Genomic DNA, 18,260 nt, shown 5'->3' on the forward strand with positions numbered 1-18,260 from the left:
TAGAGAAAGAGGAACACTCCTCCAATGTTGGTGGGATTGCAGACTGGTACAACCATTCTGGAAATCAGTCTGGAGGTTCCTCAGAAAATTGGACACTGCACTATATGAGGACCCAGCTATACCTCTCCTGTGCATCTACCCAAAACATTGTTGAACATACAACAAAGACACATGCTCCACTATGTTCACCGCAGCCTTATTTATAATAGCCAGAAGCTGGGAAGAACCCAGATGCCCTTCAACAGAGGAATGGATACAGAAAATGTGGTACATCTATACAATGGAGTACTACTCAGACATCAAAAACAATGGCTTCATGAAATTCATAGACAAATAGATTGAACTAAAAAATATCATCCTGTGTGAGGTAACCTAATCACATGGTATGTTATCACTGGTAAGTGAGTATTAGGCCAAAATTTGTATTACCCAAGATACAATCCACAGACCACATGAAGCTCAAGGTGAAGGATGACCAAAGTGAGGAAGCTTCATTCCTTCTTAAAAGGTGGAACAAAAATATTCATATGAGAGGATATGGAGGCAAAGTTTTGAGCAGAGACTGAAGGAACAGCCACTCAGAGCCTGCCCCACTTCTGGCCAATATATACTGCCACCCAAACTAGACAAGATTGATGAAGCTAAGAAGTGCATGCTAACAGGAATTGGATATAGATATCCCCTGAGAGACACAACCAGAGCATGTCAAATGCAGAGGCGAATGCTAGCAGCAAACCATTGAACTGAGAATGGGACCCCCGTTGGAAGAATTAGAGAAAGGATTGAAAGAACTGAAGGGTCTTTCAGGACCATCTGAACAATAATACCAACCAGCTAGAGCTCCCAGGGACTAAAGCACTACCCAAAGAGTATACATGGACTGACCCATGGCTCCAGCTTCATATGTAGCAGAGGATGGTCTTGTTGGGCATCAGGGGAAGAAGCCCTTGGACCTACCAAGGTTGGACCCCCAGTGTAGGGGAATATTGTGGGGACGGGAAATAGGGGTAGATGGGAAGGGGAACACCCTTATATAAGAAGGGGAAGGGGATGTGATAGGGGGCTTATGTCCGGGAAACCAGAAAAGGTAATAACATTCAAAATGTAAATAAAAAAATACCTTAAAAAAAAAGCCCAAAACAAAACAAAGAAACAAAAAGCATGGTAAAAAGACACATAAAGATAAGAATTAGACAGAAAAAAGCATCATCATTAAGAATTAAATCATATATTTTTCTATGTTGCATCAGTATAAGACAGTACATCTTCATTGGTCTGCCAAGATATGCTCAAAAGGATGGGCTAATACATAGTGAAATATATATATATATATATGTATATATATACATATATATATATATGTGTGTGTGTGTGTGTGTGTGTGTGTGTGTGTGTGTGTGTGTGTGTGTGTTTATAATTAGGAAAAGCATATTAGTAGCAGGAATTTTTCCTAAAATTGATTTCTCCTGGTCCTTGCCTCCTGGAGCATATTTGTATTGGATTATAATCCAAGGTGTATTCGTCTCAGGAAGATCACCTTCTACTTGTTAGATTCAGCTATGATGGCACCTGACACATGTTCTCCAAGGACAAGCTGCTGACATAATACAAGCAGTGGTATCACTGGACAGAGCATCTTTTCCCCTTACTGTGTAGTACTCATGGTGGATTTCATAGTTCAAAAAGATATGTTTTTCCTTTGTTTCCACACTTGTTTAAGAAAACTTTTTAATGTATAGTTCTACTTGAAAAATACACACCTCTGTGTCTTAAGTGCCATTGCTCTGTAGTATACCTCATCTCTTCAGCTTTCCTCTGAACTAAGCTAAAAAAAATAAACACCACACCATTATTGTAATTACACAGTAAATGTAACAAATGGACTTAGTTATAATTAAATCCAGGGAAAGTCCTGAGCACTGAGACATAAAACATAATTCAAGACCATTATTTGTGGTTAAAAATCTTTCCTTGGAGAAACAAAATATTAACCAAAAGCAGTTTTAAAAATTGAACTTGTAACGTTTCCTTTTTTAATGAGGCAAAGCAACCATTGCCTAAGCCCAAATAGAACTCCGTAAATGCTCACCAGAGGAAGAATATGTTCATGGAATTTTATTTTGCTTATGTCTATAATATAAAACTATGAAAGAAATATTCACCAAGACTAAAATTTCTATATATCTACATACGTTTTTTGTTAAACATCCATCCATTTTCTAGAAAGCAAACAAAACATTTCTACCATACTCTTTTTCCCTCCTAATCTTACTGTGCTCACCAACTCTCTTTGAAACTCATTTATATCCTGATAAGTCCATTTCATGTTGCTTGATCAGTGTATCTGATTCAGACTGACTAATTTGGGATCAGAAATCCTATAAGAGGCCTCCGTCCTGGAGAAGACTGATTCTCACTTTCTTAGCCGGTCCTAGTTGCCCATAGTTCTCCATTCATTTCTGTATAAAGGAAACCAAAATGATGAAATATTCAGGTAATCGGATAGAACTAAAAGTTCTTATAGTAAATGATGTAACCCACAGCCAAATGACAAGTGCTGCAATTAGAGTAATTTTGTCATTCCTAGTTTCCAGTATTTAGATGTAATCATGTAACATGAAAAAAGGAAGAGCTCATGGTGAGCTATAAACAGAGAGATAGAAGTACAAAGCATCTGTGATGGGGGAATGGGGAAAACTGGAAAGCACTTTGAAAGGGAAGGAGGGCAATAAGAAGGAATGAGGAGTGAGAAGGGATAGAGAGCACCCACCAGGACTGCACAGCATGGCTCACAAATGTCTGCAACTGCAGCTCCAAGATACCCAATGCCCTCTGATTTCTGTAGGCTTGCAAGAGCAGTGTGCACATAAATCCATACAGGCACACATTTGAACAAACACATATATCCATTTTAAATATCTTTAGTCCTGGGAAAATGGCTCAACCTGTGAAGTATTCACCAAAAGTGCTAAGGACCTACATGATCCTTAGCAACCTAGTATAAAATCAGGTCCATCTTTGTGTGCCTATAATTTTTGGGGCCTGTTATGCAGAAGGTCTAGAGGAACTGTACATTCATTAGGTTCCTGCTCATAAGTCAAGGTTGAGTGTGATTCAGAAAGACATAGACATTAATCTGTGGCCCCCACATGTACCTTAATGTGCACAAATATATATACACTCACACAATGTGTTTACATATTCATACATATTGACACACACATATGTACATGTATACATGTATATAGCACTTTCATACAAAATACTCAAGTACATATGCATTCATATATACAGTCATCTGCACACACATACACACACACACACACACACATATATATACATATATATATATATCTCCTCTCTCTCACACACACACAAACACACACATACATATACATATCACTTCGGTATTCTGAATCATACTATCACACACTAGTCACATACTTTCCAGTGTACAGAAACACACACTCTCACATACATATGCATACATACACTCTCAAATACATATTCACACACAGAGACACATTAACACTCACCTACATACATCACTTCTGTCTCTCTGTAACACGCACACACACACACACACACACACAAACACACACACATATCACTTCGGGTATTCAGTATTTTCTTTTGCAATTACCATATGCTTTCTATGATGATGGGTGGAAAGTAGCTAATTTCAGTCCATTCACCTGTCAATGATGCAACTCTCATCTTTGCAAAGGTCTGTGTTTCATGACTGATGTAGAAATGCCATGAGCAACACCTGCAAGATGTCTCATGAGAAAGTTCTAGCACTATAAATAAATGAAATGATTAAATATATTTTTTGGAAATGCTATCAAAACAGACCTTAAAGACACAGAATAAAAAAAAGGAGTTAACAAGGAAAGAAAAATATAAGTGCAAACAGAGAAAATAAAAGGAAGTGTATGCAGAAGTAGTCTGACAAAAAGAGTGAATTACTAATGGAGAAGAATGTGTGTTCAACGTGGATAAATGACAGCCAGTGTGAGTTTCATTGCACATTTCTATGGATCATTTAATGTGAAGAATAAGAGGTGAATAGTCACTCTGAAGACAGATCTGCCGTTATCTGGAATGAAAGACAAGAAATGGGCCACAGGGGACAATTCTCACTGGTGTAGCAAGACCTGATTTTGTGGCCATAATGCTTTATATAATACAGGTAATTCTGAGAATAATTTTTTAATTGAGAAAGGCCTTCACAGATAACTTTACAACAGCAGTGGTAGTTCTTATATTTTTATTTGATATTGATTATGTCAATAGAATAAATCTCTGTTGGTAGATTCGGCAGCATAGAATGGAGTGGTAGCAAAGAGAGGGAGCTGCTACATGGCCCAATGTCCAGGAGATTCCCAACTGTCCTTATGCCCATATTTTAAACACTTTCATCTCATTTTCAGGCCCTGTATCTATAGTCAAAGATTCTGGGAGAAATGTAGAATCTCAGGCTACCGTGTTTTTCTTTTCAAGGAAAATTCTAAAGAAAAAAATGTATAATACAACTTTTATACTAGATAAACATTGGGAGACAATGACCCAAATATACAATTGTGAGAAAGAACACAACTCAGACATAGAGATTAGTGTTTTCTTCTGGGCAAACCACGTAGTGTGAACACAAGGCAGAGCTCCCCAGTGTAAACACGGAAAGACTATTCACAATAATGAAACATAACTCCTGGGAGTTTAGGACACTGGAAACAGCACCGTGCAAGGTTGGAACATGAATTCTTCATTATGGAATGACACCTCATCCCTACTAAATATATTTTGAATATCAATACCTTCCTGCTTTTAGTACAACCCAATTACTATTGACCATTTCTATAGAACGATACTTCAAAGCAAATGCAATAGCAAAGGGGAAATGAAGGCCTCACTTTCCATTTGAAGATCCCAAAGTAATTATGTGAAAGAAGACACCTAACATTTTCTCAGCTCACCAGAGACAAATGCAGAGCAGCTGATCAGATGTCTCCGAGTCCCATCTGCCCTGTGAAAGAAGTGTAGATATCAGGCTGGAGATGTGCTCTAATGGTAGAGTGAGGACTGCCTGCCATAAGTGAGCCCTTGGGTTCATCCCTGGAAGCATTAAAAACAACAGTTATTCACAGTGGCTAATTCTGGGGAGACATGTGCCTGACACAATTATAATATAAAAATAACATGCATTTTTGTGCCCTAGGAGATATATAATTGATTATAGAGTTACATTTCAATAATGAAAACCATTCGCACTTCCCACAACCCAGCTATGCCTTACAGCAATGGTGTAATGCACCGTCAGAGAACTGAATATGCAAGCAGGAATGGAGGCTCTAGAATCTTCTCAACCATGACTCAGCAGGATCTCAACAGTGACTCAGCCGATAGGATGAGCTTCATTACAGTTTGCCCTTGAAATCTTATATTTACCTATGCTGTTTTTATTTCACAAAACGTTTAAATGTGAAATAAATTGAAAATAGCAGCAAACATCTAATGGACAAATACGTTTTTATCTGTTTTCATAGCTTCCATTTAGCATTCAGAAGCAGAATTTGCACCTCAGGCTAGGTCATCTGGCAAGAACATCTGAGTGCTTCCCAGAGAAAGAAGATAATACAATTCGAAGAAAAGAATAAAATTTAGAAATTGAATTATATGAGAACAAATATTGCCCTTAAGGTTGGATGTAAGTAAAATGTGCACCCACCCATAATTTTAATTAATTTTACAAGATCCAGAGTTATTTATGATTTTCACATAAGATAATTCTATTATTTCACTTCATATTTTATAAGATAGTATGAAAAAGCTACAATGTACTACTAAAAGCAAAATAAGATATTTTCATTCTAATATTAATATGTTTTTAAAATATTTTATTTTTATATCTTATTTAGAATAAAATCTGGTAGTAACAACCTCTAGTCTCCTTGAAGAAAAGTCTTTTGCTCATTAATCCAACCAAGTTTCTTTTTTTTTTTTTTTTGGTTCTTTTTTTCGGAGCTGGGGACCGAACCCAGGGCCTTCCTAGGTAAGCGCTCTACCACTGAGCTAAATCCCCAGCCCCCAACCAAGTTTCTTAATCATGCAACATCCATAGGAGCATCTCAACAGCTAGGGGACTCGAAGGTAACCTAGCAGGTTCCAACAGTGTATAATGTCTTTCCAGTGAGTCGGGATGATTTAGTGGTGGTGGGCTGGCAAGAATCTGGTGGCATCTGGCAAAGTTTTCCTGGAATGTTGCAAATGAGTATGTGTGTTGCCCAGAAAGAGGAGGTGGTGTCTAAGTTTAAGAGGTTGAACATTTTTAGAAAGCTAGATATCGTTGTGCGATGAGAGGAAACAGAAAACACACAAAGTATACGTTCTCATACTACTCAACTATTAAGAACAAGGACATCATGAGTTTTGCAGGCAAATAGATGGAACTAGAAAACATCATCCTGAGTGGGTAACTCAGACCCAAGAGGACATGCATGGGGTGTACTCAGTTATAAATGGATATTAGACAAAAAGTACCAAATACCCAGGATACAATCCTCAGAACCCAAGAAGGTAAGCAAGACTAAGGGGCCAAGTAAGGATGCCCCAATCCCACTTGGGAGGGAGAAGAAAGCAATCATGGGGGCCAGAAGGAGGGAGGGACCTGGGTGGGAGAGGGAAAAAGTGGGGCGGTCTGGTGAGATGTGGGTGTGGTGATGGGGACATCTGCTTGGAGATGGGGGAGGAAGCATCTTATGAGGAAGTCAGAGGGCAGACCTTGAAGGGGATAATGACTGGACAGTAAAAAAAGATTAAAGAAAAAAAAGAGAGGAAAAGAAAGTAATCGCCATAGTAGAAGGACAGAGTAAATGCTCTAAACCTAACTTCTGGTCTTCAGCACCTTTGAGATTTAAATAGTAAAGTGACAAAAAACATTAAAGAAAAAACTTTTAAATGTGGATTGGCATACAAACATCAAAAATGTCAGAGGTTAAGCTACGCTCAACTTTGTAGAACATGATTCTGACCCAATAGGCTGAAACCAAGAGGTTTTGCTCTGTTTTGCGTGGGTAAGGGGTTGGACGGGGAAGAAGTCAGTGAAAATAAATAAGAATCCCCTTACTCAGGGATGACAGTGTTTGAGAGTCATTAAAGACTAGTATTTGGGGACTTTAAACTTGGGAGTTTGAGGTTTCAAAGGGCCAGAACATTCAATCAAAGTGATCATTGCAGGAACTGTCCCAAACAAAAAAAAAAATGAAAACAAAACAAAACAAAAATCCTAAAGGGTAGTGACAGAAGTCATTGGCAGACATAACCAAGGTTACTGCTCTAATATATATGTATGCATGTATATGATTTACATCAAACACATCACCTGGGGAAACATCAATTTTGATCTAATAATTGGTCACCGGAACCTAGCAAAATTAATTACAATTATGTGTCAGAGAATAAAAAATAATATATTTAATGTTTTTAAAAATGTTGCTAGCAGGTCTATATACTGAATACTCTAAATATTTGAGGGTTTTTGTCCAGCACTACATATTAATTTAAGCATAGATGAGTGTCTTCATACTAAAAATAAGGAAATATTTCAAATTCAAAATATATCGTGTTGGGAAATAAAATTCATCCTATGCTATTTTCTCAATCCCATGATATTCTCTGGACAAATACTCATACCAGAGAATAAAACCCAAATCTTAATATCTTAATTGTAGGCCGTTAAAACCTTCTGAGATGACTTTCTCAAAAGATTTCTGTTTAGCCTTTCAACAAAAGTAAATCTTGTTTATAATTTGATATTCCCACAGAGGCCAGAGGAGGGCATTTGATTTCCAGTGACTGGAGTTAGAGACAGTTGTGAACAGCCATGTGGGTTCTCGGAATTGAACCAAGAGCCTCTGGAAAAGCAGCACATACTCTCAAGCACTGAGTCACCTCTCTAGACTCATCTTCAAGGATTTTAAGGACTGGATATACGTTTGAGTTAAAGGAAGATAGAGAGCACAGTTGTGCTTGGAGCACACTGGGCTCTCTTATTTCTCCTTTTTGCTCTATGATCTTTCTTACAGCAGTGAGGATAAATATCTATTTATCCTAGAGCAACTGGAAACAACAAAAAGAGAAAACATTCCTTCTAAATCTAGCTTGGTGAGCCAAAGAGTTCGTTGTAAATCCCAGAGCGTGTGTGAAGGGCTGTTCGTGGGAGAATGTCTATGGGGCTATTTATTGGTGCTTATGTGAAAGTTTGATCCCTGGGATAGGTGAGAGGAGTTACTCATAGGATTGGGGGCAGGGCATTGATTATGAGACCATGCATGAGGAGATACTGACATGAGCATCAGTGAGCACAGGGATCCTTATAGGAACATGTGTAAGAGGTTGGAAATTAATGGGTAAATTGTCATTTACAGGATGAGGAGTGAGGAATGATTCACACAAGGTTGGTAATAACTATTTACAAGAACCTGCCTGAAGAATTACAGGAGTATGGCCTAGGGATTCATTACAAGTATATCGTGAGGCCATGCATCTGCTTTACTATAGCGGCCCATCGGGATGAGTGACAACCCAGGAATGGTACATCCCTGAATTCCCCCGAATGACTTGAAAGCAGGCACTACACCATAAAACCCCTTCCAGCCCATCAATTGTTTATTACTTATTTACACCCAAGGGGCTTCCTGAACCTTGTAAGTTTTGTGAGCTTCCTGACTTTTGTAAATTTCATGAGCTGCCTGCTTCTTGCTAGCTTCTTTCCCAAGGGAATGTTTCAAGTCGGAGGAAATTGGTTCAGAGCACAGACACACACACACACACACACACACACACACACACACACACACAAACACACAGATACTAGCCCACCAACAGGGATGTCTTCTGTTAAAATATTAAAGGATGAACCAGAAAGCAGAGTGAAAACAGCCAAGGGAAGAGTACTGAGCCTTGTAACTGCTCCAAGCCACTGAGAGGGCTCCCATACAAAGTACTGCTTTTACTATATCCCTCGATGTAGAAAACTGGGAGAGTGCACCCAGGTGGCCTCATGTGTTCTGTGCACTTCTATCGCCTCTGCTTCCCTTTTTATTAAGGAACACTTGTGATTGTGCTTTCCTTCTGTCACCACATATGGCAAAGGTGTGGGCAGGTGGTAACTTGCCTCTAAAATGAGAAACTGCCCAAGGAATCTCTGTGAAACTGCATCCTTACCTGATATGAAATACCCTATTGCAAATAAGTGGAATAGCTGAGGAAAATAATGAATGCATTTTTCATATGTAGGTGATGTATATTGTATAGCAACAATGATACTATGATAGACATAATCTCACAAAAGACTGATTTCCCCATAGATAAACATCCATCCAGTAATAGATATTGACTATATACTGACTATATTCTGTGGCCATTATTTCAGAAGTCAATCTGTAGACTTTGGTATATTAGATATCATATGATAAATACAAACCTATATAAAATATAGCTCGTTTGACATCTATGTAATTCTGAAGACTACACAGTTAATTAGCCAATGTCAAACACATAGCAAGTTCATGACTCTGAGTTTTCCTATGCACTAGATAATCCAGTCACTATTGTGAGAAGAGTACTGGTGGCCATGTGGCTCTTGCCATATTAGGATTCTGCATTCTTTCACATAAGGTTTACATTTCAGTAATGTTAGTTACTTCTGAAAGTCCTAAGGCCACAGAGAAGAACTGACATGGAGATTGTTGGAAATGTGGACCCTCTCTTGCAGAAAGGTATTTTTCCTTGTCTCCATGAAAAGTCTGCATTCTAGCACACAAAGATACCTATAAGTACCTTCCACTATTTACCTCTTGAATTTCCCTTACATGCCAGTGTGCAGGAGGCTTAACTCCTAGGCTTGAAACTATTAAAAAGAAATGTTCTACTGGACTGTCATAGGACAATGCAGGCATGTTTGCAAATGAAGGAAAGAATGTAGTCCATTGGGCACACATTTTCTCACTTTTACTCATACATGTGAGGTGAAGATTATGTCTCTGTGATATGTTTTCTTGTTACATGAGAAAAGCAACACACAAATCAACAACAAATGAAAAACTCTAAAATGTAAGCAAAATAAAGCTTTTCCTCTTAAAAACTGATGTCCTCAAGAATTTTGCTATAGAAACAGAAATCTGAGACAGAGGAATCTCTGATTCAGGAAGCAGGTGACCAACTAGGTATCGAATCCACCAGGGTCTTGTTTTTGACATTCATAGCCTTGAAAGGAGTGAAGAATTTGTTTCTGAAGCTAGTAACATAACCACTCCATGGCAATTTGTTAACCCAATCAAATTAACTAAGGAAAACCATGCCCACATTTCAATTTGTGAATTATTTCCCAGGGACTATGATACTCTTCATCTCATATTACCTATATTTGGGGGTACCAGTTAATACTGAAATCCTTTACAGGTTTGGAAAGGTGCACAGACTCTATTTTGTTATGGTTAGAGTACAGAGTCACTGTCCTAGATTCTCCTTCAAGCCCTGTGTTCTCACCATTTCAGCAAACGTATAAAGCATTCTTCTACTGGTCAAGACCTAGCAGCATCTGTGACTCCAATATACTCTGGCTACACCAAGGGTGGCAGGGCCCAACCTTACTCTTTCTACATTACAATCTCCTAGGTCAGTTGAGGAGACCCATGGCCTCATGTCTGGTGTCTGACTCTAAAGAGATGACCTTGCAGAATGGAAATACCATTCACATTACAATGATGTGATCTTTAAAGTATAGCTCTTCCCCCCCACCCCCCGGAGCTGAGGATCGAACCCAGGGCCTTGTGATTGCTAGGCAAGCACTCTACCACTGAGCTAAATCCCCAACCCTCTTTTTTTTTTAAAAAAGAATTCTTGACCTCGAAGCTACAGAAGACAGTGATTTCTGAGTAGTTAGAAGACTTTAAAGCTTTCAGTAAGGTCTTGGTGGGGAATTTAAGATCCCAATACTTAGAACACAGATAGGAATTTCCAAAACAATCATGTGCTCATTTCAACTAAACTCTTACAAAGGAAGAGCTCTTTGGGCAAAATCACCCCTGTCATCTTATGTGCCTGATTACAAATGTCTACAAGTGGTAATGTGAGTAACGATTCATATATTGTGCTGTCACTTGCCTTTGTCTTGTGTGTTAATGAAAATGGTATCTGTGTTGCATTTTAAAGCATCGTATGCTAGAGAATCAACTACAGAATTCCCAGAACCAGCATAGAAACACACACATGTATGCATAAATATACAATTTGCAACATTCATTACACAATCACATGCATTTAGGGATTTGCTATACGCAGTTGGATTACAGGAAGCTATTTTAACAGTTTTAACAGCATGTAAAACTGTTACTTCTATTTCTAATTCTGGAGCTTGAAGTTCATGGAGGAAAGCAACCAAGAAGGAAGGATTCCAAGCAGGCTGAAACCCACAGTTATAAGATCGAAACCTATGAGAATTGTTTGAAATTCCTGTCCCAATCTTTTTGATGAGGTTATCCTAAAAAAAGTGGGCTTTTATTACCAAGATAAAATATACATGCTTGGTTAGGAGTCAAAGAAAATAAAAGATAGTGAAGAGAAGTAATGGAATTATGGTCTGCCTTCTCCAAAGATCTGTCTACTATATTATGTTGATAATATATGTGTGTTACAAAGTAGCTAGTGATATAATAGGTATAAGAAAAGGAATCTGATAATTATTAATTCTAGCTGCTTATATACATTACCAACTGCCATCCCTATTGTATCATAGTATGCTGTTGATACAATGTTAAAAGATTACGTATGGGTTGGGGATTTAGCTCAGTGGTAGAGCGCTTGCCTAGCAAACGCAAGGCCCTGGGTTCGGTCCCCAGCTCCGAAAAAAAGAAAAAGAAAAAAAAGATTACGTATTAGTTACTTTCATATGTGACAGAAACAACTTGAGGAAAGAAATATTTATGAAGCTTCAGTTTTTCAAAGTTTGAGCCCATCTTGTCAGGGAATGCCCAGGGGAAAAGCTCATCTCAGGGCAGCATCAAACTGTTGCTGAAGCTTTTCACATCACAGCAGACTGGGAGTCAGACACTCAGACAGTGATTGGGTGAGGATGATATTCTCCCATGAATGTAGTTCACACAGTGACCTATTTCACTAGCTACACCTCAACTTCCACTTTCTGGAACCTACCAAATAATAGCACCAACTGGGGACCAACCACTTAAAACACAAATCTATAGGGACATTTCAGAGTCAAGCCATAACAATTTTCCTCTGGCCTTAGAAGAGCATGGCCATTCCATAACACAGAATGTATTTAAAACTTCTTATAAGAGTCCACAAAGTAGTCCAAGGTCTAAAATGTATTCATGAAGACTAAGTGCAACATCTTTGCGGCATGTCCCTATAAAAGAGAAGAGGCTGTTACACACTTCTAGTATACAGAGGCATGGTATAAACATCCCAGCTCAAAGGAAGATTGGAGCTACAGAAACAAGGGAGGGGACCAAGCTAAACCAGAGACTATAGATTCCCCAACCTCAGATCTAGCATGTGTCTGACTTAGTTGGTTCCACCTGGCTATTTCAGCTTTCTGCTCTGATAGCTCATGATCTTGGCATCCCCAGCCTCTTGGGCTCTTCATTTCAGCTCAAGCTTCCACTTCCTACCCACAGCTTTATGCATCTTCCCTCATCTGAAGAGTCCCAAGCAGGAAATATGACTCTGGCTATAATTTCCTAAGAGGAAATGACTTACTCTGGATTTTTAAGAAGCCCCCATGACCTCTTACCTCTTCCATTCTGAAGAACTGCAAAACCAGAACCACTTTGCCAATGCTGAGTTCTGCTGCCAGACAGAATAGTAGCAAGGTTCTCCTTGAAGCACACTGTAGCAGATTCCAAATTCCTGGGCTCTGGGACCCTAGTAAAATAGGTCTGTTAGAGGATTTTTGGCTGATACCAAGAAAGGAAATCATTCAAATTGCTTTGCAGTTTGTCTCTGTGAAGCTTTCCATGTAGAGTCTCATGGATTTCTGAGATTCCTTCAAAGACTTTTCCTATTGCCAACATGAAAATGGTTGGTTCCTATTACGAAAGAAAGATCTCGTCAGTCACAAAGGCCTCTTTCTCTGAACCACTTAGGGAAGCACACTGATTTTCTGGACAGTCCACATACTTTTCATATCTCTCTCTTACAAATTTCCATTTCAACCTTCACCAAAAGCAAACAGCTGTAACTGGGCATCATCATGAATATGATGTTAGCCTGAATTTTTCTTCATTAAATTAATTCTGATACTATAAATTAAGCATCACTCAAATTTCAGGCCTATCTGAGAAAATACATAGAATTATTTTGCCAAAGTTTGGCATGAATGGCTTCATTCTATATCTGAATATATTTTCTCATGTGATCCCTTGTGAGCCTGGCCTTCTGAGATTCCACAAAAATCGCCCCTTAAAAATCTGACTGAAGCATTCAGAATTTTCTTCAGTTTGCCTTTTCTAAGTTCTTCCAATTCCTTCTACTAAGGATATAAAAAAGATGAAGAAGCATGTGGTTAGGGTTAGTTTTTTAGCAGTGACGCTCTCTCGCATCTCGTGATATCTGAAGCCTTTGTGTCCATTTTTTCACTGCACATAATCACCCTATTGATTCATGTTAGGTCAACACATATCATCACTATCATGCTGCCTCCAAATGTAAGTCTATTTACAGCAGATGCATTCTTTAGAAATATAAGATGCACACTGCTTCCAGTTGCCACAGGTACAATTTCAAAATTACACAATATCTTCAAGTTAGGGAGTTTTATTTCCTCGCGCTATAGTGACCCCAACTATATAATGATTTTTGCTTCTACTTCATGACTGTAATTTTTCTACTGTTGGGAGTCATGGTGTAAACGTATTTGGAGATAGAAGCTTGCCTAAGGTGTCATGTTCCACAGTGAGAACCGTTGATCTAAAGAGAGCAATGCCAGATGGTGGCAGCCCAAGAGATGTGTGCATTACAGCAACCAAGAGGAAACAAAAGAAAAGGAGTGTTAAGAAGCTGCTATACCTTAGGCAGAATGAGAACCACAACAGGAGGAACTGTATTAAAGGGTTCTCGGCATTAGGAAGGCTAAGAACCACTGCTTTAGATGATACTGTGTATCCTTTCATCCTGTTAGGCACATCCAGGTGCTTCACATACATAATCCCTTGATTTTCAGTAGAGCTTACAAATATTGTATGTTGTGTTTATCCTGATGTTGAGAACACTTTGGGTTTCCCTTTCCTTTTAGCTCTTCAAACAAGATCATGAATAAATAAGAGACACTTTCTTTTTATGATCACATTTTCATGATGTTGAAGCTGCCATTTTTGTTGTTGTTTAGAGATTTTTGGTCTGAGGCAGACCAGATTTCAGCCTGGTGGCGAGCAGTAGGCTCTGAACCCCATGCCCAGCGGAGGAACTGCTGCTGGCGACTGATAGATGCAGAGGGCGGGGGCGGGGAAAGGTTGTCATGAAAGTGTGGGCTCTGCTAAGTCAGGAATGCTCCGTCGTCGTAGAGAGCCACATGCCAAAGAATAGTTGAGGCATACAAATTCTACTTAGTGGGGTTTAAAAAAGACACAATGTTGGGTGGGTAGGGAAGGGGGACCTATCTGAGAAGAGTTAGTTTAGGATGAATATGATCGGAAGATAATGTATGGAATTCTCAAAGAAGTAATAATAGCACAAAGATAGAGTAAGCACACACACAAAGTTAAAATAATTGTTCTAGTGTTACTCAGCAGGTCATGCTTAATCTCCCAACATCAACTCTCAGGTCTAACGGAAGGAGCCTGTTAACCTGACTGCTTACATGCTTCCTGGTTCACAACTGCCATAGTTTGTGTCCCATCTGCCTCTCTTTTCTTACTTCTATTGTAAAGAAGCTCACAATGTTGTCCGGTGACTTCATCCTGATGCCATTATCTTGCTCTTAGGTATGAGCTGTGTATATGTCACCAGGACCTCCCTACCCAGGGAAGCGCACCTGGATTTACACAAAATGGAGTTGCAGCAACAGTTTACATGGATGTGCAGTTCTCTGTTTTAGAAACAGCCTCTATGTTGCTTTTCCTTAAATGTCCCCGGAGCCCACTAGAAACAGCCACTTACTGCCGTTACTTGTGTAGGGGTCATGTGGAAAGACAATCACGCAATTTAATCCAAAGGCAGAACCATTCTACTCATGCAGAGAAGCAGCCTGATATTGTGATTTCCTCCAAGATAGTTTTTCTTTCTTGTGTGTGTTGGAATTTTCACAGGAATTAATTCACAATTTCTGCCTAATAACTTACTTCCGGGAGGGTAGATAATAATAGGTTGAGTTCTCATTGGTATACAGCTTTTAAATTTAAATTTATTTATTGGTTTAGTGTGTTTATGGATGTGTATTCATGTGTCTCTGTGTTTGTATGTGTGGGTGCTGAGAAAAAATTATTTGCATGAAATGGTTTATTTCACTGGGTTGACATGCCATATTGTAGTCGTGTAGTCCTTCTTCTTGGCACATCAGCCAAACATCAAAAATATTTAAAGTATAAAGACAAACATTGACAATGAGAGGTTAAGACAACAGGAGGCTCAGAGCACTGTTCTGCAAATTAAATTATATATGTCTAATTAGTACTGTGAAGATGCACTAAATTGTATTTGTTAGTTTTCATCTAATTAATATTTTCTAAGATTTTTAAATGTCAAATATTTTTGTGGAAATAATTCTGTGCCTTATGTGCCATGATACATAAATGAGAATCATGCACCTATAATGTTTCTTAAATAAATCACACATGATGATGGGCCATGTGACCTACAGAGAGGACTCAGTAGAGAAGAGTTCTTGCTGCAGAAGCACGAGGAACAGAGTACCCACATGAAATCCCAAGCACCCGTGTGAAACCATTCATGCCTACTTACTTGTCCTGCAGAAAGGCAGACAGAGGAAACCAACATGAACCATCCAAGCCTGAATCCCAGCACTGTCAGGAGGCAGACAGAGAAGATTCCGGGATCCGCTGGGCAGCGGGCTTTCTCCAGCTTCAGCGAGAGATTCTGTTTCAAGGGAATGAAGTGGATAGTGATAGAGTAACCTTCTTCCGAGACACGGGATCCACTCACCTATGAACAGTCTCACAGATCATCCACGTACTTCACCTTTCTCTTTAGAATTTGTCTAAAAATCGAAATTAAAAGCAGAAGATGAATTTGTAGACATGCCCACTGTTCAGTTTGATATTTTAAAATAAAGATGCAAATGTTGGCTAAATCAAAATCTAGGGGTGTTTCAGCATTGTTTGTTATGTTTACACACAGGGGGAAATGTAATGGTGGCCTGAAATCATGGCAGGCTTCCTGAATGCTTGCTCACAGGAACCACATACAACTCTAATTGTGTCTTCAACTCTACTCAGAATTCTCTGAAGTCAGATCACATTGGATTAAGTCCCATTACATTCTCAGTGCAAATAAATCTGATTCTTATATTATTTGTGCTCAAACATTTTAGATCATATTACTGGATGATAATATGTTTTTGTCTGGACAAAGCATATAATCATTAACATTTATGGCTCTATTTGGTAAAGAGGCGGGTGGCTTACACTATCATTTCGTGAAACGTAATCCAATTGCTGGCACATTAGGACTTTCAGTGTTAAGGTTTACAATGTAAATTTCAGTTCTGTTCTGTCATAGCTAACAAATACTGAATTATTTCTCCCTAAGAAATACACCATTGGAATCCATTTAAAGTGCTTAATGATGTATTAATAAACCATGATTTTACAGCAGGGCTTCTCCACTCCTCTGCCTGGCGCCAGCTCTGATGCTGCCAATCAAATTAGAATGTGATATTTTCTAAGTTAATAAAGGTTAATTGGACATATAGAAAGGAAATGTGAACTCCAGAAATATCTCCTCTTAGACTATTCTTCCCTGAAACTAAGATATTATGTTTCTGTAGCTGAAGCATCCTTGTTGCTTCTTTAAACACAAAGTGCTATCAGCTTACACTTTATTTCCTACACACTTGGTATATTCTTAAATTATTATTGACACAGCTTTTCCAACTGATTATTTACTGAAGGCAGAAAGACTTCAAAGGACTCTTTTGGAAGCTTCCTTGTGGAGTATTTGTCTTTAAGTCAGCTTGCTCAACTCCACAGATCAAGTTCTCATCACTAACTATAATCCTGCATTGCATTCCCCCCTCCCTGGTTAAGCTTCTCTCCCTTCAGTTCATCTCCATGGGCAATGGGCCTGGCTACGCTGAGAGAGAAGTGGGCTCAGGACAGCATAGAGACATAGTCTTCAGTGTATGCCATTGATGAGGTGTCTGTGCACTATAAATACACCTTAGTGAAACTTACTGAGGGAATAAAAGACCTGAAAATACAGTGAAGGCAGCCTGGATACCCTTGGGATAGCAGAGACAAAATGAGTTTCTCTATCTTTTATCCATGGTACATCTGTTTTTCACAAACTTTGTTCCTTTTTTTTCTTTTATCTTTTTTTTTTAAGATGAACTACTTAAGGTAAACTGGCTTAAGAAATTTCAGAATCTTAGATTCCATTCTCAGGTGATATATTTTGCTTTTCTCTTCTATACATTAAAAAAAACTGGGATGAGAGAGATGTGTCTACGGCTTAAAATGCTTCTTCCTCTTGCAGAAGACCTGGGTTCCTAGCAACTGTGTCAGGCATCCCAAGACTGCTGCAAGGGATCCGATGTTCTCATTTAATTCCTCTGGATTTAGTGCACATGTGACACACATACACACACACACACACACACACACACACACACAAATACACACACATGCATACACACAAACACACACATGCACACACACACAAATACACACACATGCATACACACAAACACACACACACATGCACACACAAACATATGCACATACATGCATATACGAATACATACACACATATACACTCACTCATACATATGCACTAAATTAATAAAGAAATAGCCAAAGAAAAAGTTCAATTTCTAAATTTATCACAGGTGCATGACATATGTGGAGCAAAACTTGTGTAATATGAAATTTGCCTGATTGGGAAATAAACATGTATAGGTATCATGAAATATTTGTTTGAGAATTTTTGTGCCCACCTTTTTAAAAATAAAAATATTTTTACAGACAAGGTATTCTTCCTCCACACCATCCCCACCTCCCTACCCA

General features: G+C 38.7%; 1 long non-coding RNA gene across 3 annotated transcripts in view; it reads left to right on the top strand.

Moving 5' to 3' along the window:
- LOC134485698 (uncharacterized) overlaps window positions 1–18,260 on the top strand; it is a 95,963-nt gene that overhangs the window by 50,179 nt on the left and 27,524 nt on the right. Inside the window, exon 3 of one of the 3 annotated variants that reach the window (XR_015678399.1) lies at window positions 15,990–18,157. The exons of 1 other annotated variant lie outside the window; for it this stretch is intronic. This is a non-coding gene — a long non-coding RNA (uncharacterized LOC134485698). Of the gene's footprint in view, window positions 1–15,989; window positions 18,161–18,260 lie in introns of those variants that run through there. One more of the 3 variants, XR_015678397.1, reaches the window with a different exon arrangement.

This window comes from Rattus norvegicus, chromosome 2 (assembly GCF_021556685.1).
Source record: "Rattus norvegicus strain SHRSP/BbbUtx chromosome 2, alternate assembly SHRSP_T2T, whole genome shotgun sequence".
In the NCBI taxonomy this organism is placed as follows: Eukaryota; Metazoa; Chordata; class Mammalia; order Rodentia; family Muridae; genus Rattus; species Rattus norvegicus.